Consider the following 6,899-nt stretch of genomic DNA (forward strand, 5'->3'; position numbering starts at 1 on the left):
ACCTCGCACGATCAAACCTGGGACTAGCGTTGCCTTTTTCTGGCTTCCGCTTCCTCAAGCCCCTTCAGTCTGGATCCTCAGTGATCACTGATGCAAGACGACACTTTAGGATTAATTCTCATTCCTAAAGCAATCCAAATCTCAATTTCCGACCAAGATTTCCTATTAGTGTGCCCTAATCCATTTTCATGTTTCAAATTATCATTCCAAGGGTTTTCAATCTCAGAACAATGATTAACAATGCTAATCCATCTATCTCAAGTCCCCAAATGAAGCTAATTTGGGTTCTCCCCGAAAACAGGGGTCAAAACAGTAATTTCAGGCCGAACAGGGTCAAATCCCGTGTCAACTGGTCGACCGGTGACAAAGCAGTGCAACACTACCGGTCAACTGGTAGTTGACCGGTAGTGTGCACACCGGTCGACCGGTCAGCCTTACAGTCCGATTGACCGCATTGGTCGACCGATTTCCATGTGATCCGGCCGACCGCACTGGTCGACCGGTGGAATCAGCTGCGCGAGAGAAGCTCGCGGAAATCAATCTAAAACCTGTAAATTCAGTCCCAAATCAAGATTTTTCAAAGGGAAACCACTAGATCTGGGTTCTAGGTCCTAAAACAAGTCCAAAGAACCCAAGATCTCCAATTTCTATTCTAGTTTTACTTAAAAACCATCAAAATCCGGTTTGAATGAAAAATAAGTTTTGAAATCTAAAAACTTGAGATTCAAGAGAGGTTCTTTCAGTAATCTTATCTCGAATCCTTCTCTTGACGTTGAAAACTTCTTTAATTCTTTACTTGGTTCAAGATCTGTTTGATTTGGGACAAAATGAGAGAGAGAGAGAGCACAGGAGAGTGAGAGTGAAGGAGAGAGAGTGCACGGGAAAGGAAAGAGAAAGGAAAGGAAAAAGGAAAAAGGAAAGAAAAGGAAAAGAAACAGAAAATGGAAAGAAAATGGACAAGTGTCAATATTTTAAAAAAGCAGTCCAGAAATGCACCCATACACACTTCTGGTTTAAAATAAATTACTGAGAATAATTTAAATACCTTGGAACTATTTAAACTCACACGTGTCAGAAATATTTATTAATTAAACTCAATTAATAATCCAGATTAGGCACACTAAAAATCTCAATTACCTTAATTAATCTTAATTAATTCTGCAGGGTGTTACACATTGAGTTTTTATTAAAATACTATCTAAATACAAATTTAAATTTTGACTCACTCAAACACAAACTCAAAAAGATTTTTATCTCAAATCATAACTCAAATGCACACAATTAAACATAAACTCAAGTTACAACTTCAACTCAAGTTATAACTTAAACTCAACTCAAAATTTATACTTAAATCACCTAACTCAAAAAAGATAAAAGAACAGCCCCTAATACTTCTGCAGTAGTCTCCATTGGACTCAGCCCACAAAGAAATTTTTTTAGATTAATAAAAATATTAATTACGAGAAGTAAAGCGTGAAAAAAAAAAAAAATTTACAAATAATCTATGGAAGTATCACAAGAACTATTGATAAGTCGTTGGATCTGATTCATGTTTGGGATAAAAATTAAACATTTCACCGATTCTATTCTAAAATTACATAACTTACATTAACGTACAGTATGAATAACTTTTTTTTTTTGGCTATAAAATCTCCTTTAAAAAAACTTTATAATTGTTAATATTTGCTCGCGATTGTTAGTTTTTTACAACTATGTTAGTACGAAACAGTTAAATCACAATCAAACAATACATAATCAAATTAAAGATCTTACGAGTAACAAATGTTAGGAAATTTAGGTTAAACTTAAATAAATTACAGAGAATCAAAAATTAATGAACGAAAAATAAAAACACAAATCTCACAAAAGATTTTACACAAGTTCACCAATTGATTACGTTTTATTTCTGTGGCTGCAAATTTCACTATATTTTTTAAAAAATTCAATACAGAGAATTACTCAATACAGATTTCTCTCAGCAATCACACTCAATTTTCTCTAAAAAAATTGTCACAATTAAAACCCCTAACGATAGATATTTATATAATACAAGAAAAGCCTGAAAAAAGTCTAAAAGAAAACCCAAAAACCGACTCAAACTTGACTTGGCACGCACCAGCGCTGCGGCACCACTTCAAATGCTGCCATGCTGTGCGCGTCGAGCGGCGCCCATGAACGGGCGCTACAGCGTCGGGTCTTCTGCCAGAAGCTACACACTTCTTCTCCAGCGTTGCGGCGCTCAACAACCACGGTCGTGGCACTTAACAGCTTTTTTCTCCCTTTTTTCTTGATTTCCAACGTGATTAGGCTCCACAATCTTCAACAACAAATACATTTCTTTCTAAAAGTACGATAAATATTCAAAGTTCAACTTTTGCCAGGCACTCAATGTTTGAGTAGACTTTCAATATCAATGTTCTCTACTTGCTTCGTTGTTCTTCATCGCTCTCATCTGCTCCTCATTGTTGAGGGATCACAGTTTATCTGTGCAAGACATTCCAACAATCAAGTCATGCAAAGTGCAAACAATCGTGAGATAAAAGAATAGCTAAGTACTAGCACTAATCTCCTGTGAATTAGATCATGTTTATTTTCAATTTAAGTTTAGAATTTGAGTTTTGTTATGGTAAAAAATTCTTAAAAACAGTTACATTTAATTTTTTTATTATAGTAAAAAATTCTCATATAAAATAACATCTTAACTTAAATTAAAAATTCAAGTCAGCAAATTAAATGAATTTTTAGTATTTTATGAGTTATAATTAACAAACACACTTCTTTTAAAAGTAAAATTAGTATTCAAGTTTCAATTGTTTCTAGGCATTCAATTTTTTTTTTTTTTTTAATTTGCTTTGCAGTTCTCCATCGTTCTCATCTGCTCACTTGTGTGTGGGCGTCAGGGATTATCTATAAAAGCATTACGCTCAATCAAGCAAACAGGAATTGTAGAACAACAGAGTAAGGCTCCATTTAGTAGTAGGGATTAAGGGTTGAGCCGAAAAATTGAGCCTACTCGACCAGTACGGGTTGAGAAAATTTTAGGCCGTGACACTCTCTTAATTCTACAAACCCGCAACCTTTCGGGTGACCTCGGGTAGGGTCGGGTTATTCGAGTTGGTGAAAACCAATTTTAATCTATGACTTCATCAATTTTAATCAATTCTTAGTCAATTAATATGTGCTTGTTCCAGAAGAAATCATTATCAAACAGAACATGTCTTTCCTGCAAGAGGGGGTCTAAATGCAAGGAGAACAATTAAAACACTCACTTTGAAATCAAACACTTTCAATATAAATAAAGAATGTCCTAATTCAGCAACAATGGCATACAAGCATTTTTTACACAAACCGTGAATCTAAAACATAAATAAGTTAACAGTTTAAAAGCATAAAGTCCATAAACTTATGAAAGTAAGAATTTGAAGTGTTGGACATTGTTTTACCTACTTTGAACATGTTCAGCCGGGTAGGGTTACCTCGGGTTCATGTAACCCCACCCTGCGTCCCTACCCACGCAGTGCGGGTTAGGCATAATTAAAACTGAAAATTAAATAAAAAATTAGAAACCCGTGATTTTCGAGTAGGGTCGGCTCGGCTCGGCCGGGTTCGTCAGGTTCGGGGTGATTTCTTACAGCCCTAGTAGGGATGAAGTGGAGGAGAAATGAAAAATATGAGAGATAGAGATGATTATGGTAATTTTTTGTATTATTTAATAGAAAGAAAGGAGAGTGAAAAAATAAATGAATAAATGTTTATTTAATTACTTTTTATCCCTTTTTTTTTTTTTACCAATTTCACACTAATTTTTTTTCAAGATAAAATAGTCTTTTTAAATTTTTAATAGGTAGATTGTATTGATCCTTACATTAGAGGAGAGATATAAAATGGTAAATTTGGATGGATGGAGAGAGTCTCCATTCACCTCTTTTCTCCATCCCTTTCTCTCCAACCAAATAAGAGATTAGGGCTGTCCCTTCATTTCTCCCCCTCTCTACATCTCTCTCCTACTAAATATACCTTAAATTATGGATAAATTGTGGAACCAAATGTTTCATTTATAGGTAAGATTCTCTGGAAAGTTTTTTTTTTAAGTGAAATGTATTGCATTAATTAAATAGTAGCCAAATAAGTATTGACAATATCTACATTACTAGAGTTGACAATCCGACTAGTAACACGACGATACGATTAGAAATCTGCGTGAAATTAGCGGGTTTGGGTTTACTATAAATGAGTTTGGGCCATAATCGGATTGACACGATTAATAAATGGGTTGGATTATGATTGACCTTCTAACACGAAGTGACACAAATTGACATGATTAATAATATGTGTCATCTGCAATCTAATGATATATGATATAACATTAAAGTTTATATGACATATTAAATATAAATATTGTGAATTTTAATATTTGTAGGTAAAATTTATTTATTTATTTTTCTTAAAGAAAAAATAAATTGACTAATAAATATGTTAAATATATATTGAGAGTGTTAAATAAATTATTATTATATTAATTAATTATTTAATATATTAATTTAAACGGATTATCCGAGTTGACATAATTAATAAATAGATCGTGTTTAGATTGATATTTTTGACACGTTTAATAAACATATCATTTTTGAGTTGATGTTTTCTGACACAATTAATAAACAGATTGACACGAACACGACCTACTAACACAAATTGATACCCTTATCCAGTACAATCAAGAATGGTTCTCTAGAAAATTTTCATTTCTTATTCATGTGACATGGTGGACGTTTGGTTTATAAATTTAGAATCATGATTTAAAATTATTCTCAATTTACGTGTATTTTTTATGAGATAAAATATTATAACAAATCACGAATCATAATTTAAACTATATTTAAAATCCTTATACAAACACCCCATAAGTATTGTTTAAGGTTAAAAGGGTCAAGTATCGAGTGCGTGAACGCTTTTTTTTTTTTTTCTTGCAGCAATTTTCTGGTTTACTGGCTACTGCCCGATTTTAAACTTACACCAAAAACGCTAATTATAAAAATAAATAAATAAATAAATAAGAGAGAACCTACTTTTTTTTTAAATAAAATAAAATAAAATTGCGGTTTGCGTGATGGTCACAAAAGAGTGACCTGAATCACGTGATCATGCGTGCACCGAGGGTAACAAACTTCAGATGGACGGTCCAAACAGCACCAGCCCATCAAAAGATCACAGAATCTAGAGGTAGTTCTATGTCCCACAATCGCCACCAAATTCTGTGGTCCCACCAGAGTGGGTAGTACACTAACACCGTATCACTACCCAAACTCAAAAAAAAAAAAAAAAAAAAAAAAAGGAAAAAGAGTAAAAGTGCAGTAGGAGCGAGTGTATCCTCGCTTTGGTCTTGTCCACCAGATATTTTGGCATCACCAACATCAATCCTTCATCATTTTATCGCCTATAAATGCGGGACACATCACTCATTACATGATGCATAATATATCATCACTATATATATTATATTTTTGTATATGTATAGCATGCATGGTCATTACTCATAAGTCATACACACATGCATGTGATGTCAATGTCAAATTGTCATGCACGAGGCACGTGACTCCACGTTGATCGACTTCGTCAGAAATAAATTAATAAATAAAATAAAAAAAGAGTGATGAGAGAGAGGACAAGTGGGTTACGCAAATAACGATGAGTGGACCGATGGCGATGCAGATAGCTTCCGTTTCCCGCCAAAGTCTGCTTACGTGGAGCCCACTGGCCTCTTTTTCCCGCCAAAACGCCCCACTTATCAGGCCTACGCCGAACTACAGCCCGACAGGTGTCTCTAAACACGACAAGTGTCCTCCAGCTGTTGGGGGTTTGATGATGACGAGGCCCATGCAAAGCGAGTGTGTTGTGTCTGTCTTCGGTCATTGTTTCGGAAAGAGGAAAGTGTCTGCCTATCCGCAACCACTTTTCTTTTTCTTTTTTTTTTTTTTTTTGTTCTTATTTATTGTTTTTTTACTGAGAAAACAAATATATTTTTCTCTAGATTTAGGAAAGAGGTGATCTGACTGATACGGATGACATGGGCTGAGATTTCCTTCTCTTGCCTTTCCTTTTTTTTTTTTTTTTTTTTTTTTTTTTTTTAACGTCTTACAGCTCAGCTTATCGCACGCCTTACGACACCAGAGTGAGAGGGACTGATACGTATGTTCGTTTTGTACATGTATAATTTGTATTTGTACCTATTTTGCTAGTATATTCGTTTTTCTAAAAAATTAATGTGAAAATTCTACGGTGGACTGAAAATACTCCGTCGGTATATTACTGTTTTCCAACAGTATGAGGCAAAATCCATTTAAAAAAAAAAAACAATGGTAGGCAAAATCGCACGTTTATTATCTAACATTAACAATATGAGAAGTTTTTCTGGAGGAAATAATGCGAGAATAATTTGAATGAAGTGCAAAGAAGTAAAACATTTCTCTTTGAGGTGACTGGGTAGGTGTGTCACGTATTCCACACTATCCAATTTCACGTAAAACTTACATAATTAAAGAGATTAAGACATGTGGGGTGAATTTCATTCCTACCTACAATATTGGTGAATTAGAGAAATACCGCTATTAAGATATCATGTTCAAATACATTGCTTTTTTTTTATATATATATATATAAAAGAGCCTAAATTACACATCGTCAAAATAATAAAAGTAATTAAGTGGAATTTGAAAGTGTGTCTAACTTTGAAAGTGGTATCCAATCTAATACGGATATTTTTACTCTAGGTCTTGAAAAAATTAATTATCAGTAGTTCTTAATTTTTAATCTATAAGATCTAAATTAAAAATTATATATAATGCACTTTTTTTAATTTTAATATTTTTTATTTTAATATGATTTTAACTAAATTTAAAAAT

Source organism: Morus notabilis, unplaced genomic scaffold (assembly GCF_000414095.1).
Source record: "Morus notabilis unplaced genomic scaffold, ASM41409v2 Scaffold6, whole genome shotgun sequence".
In the NCBI taxonomy this organism is placed as follows: Eukaryota; Viridiplantae; Streptophyta; class Magnoliopsida; order Rosales; family Moraceae; genus Morus; species Morus notabilis.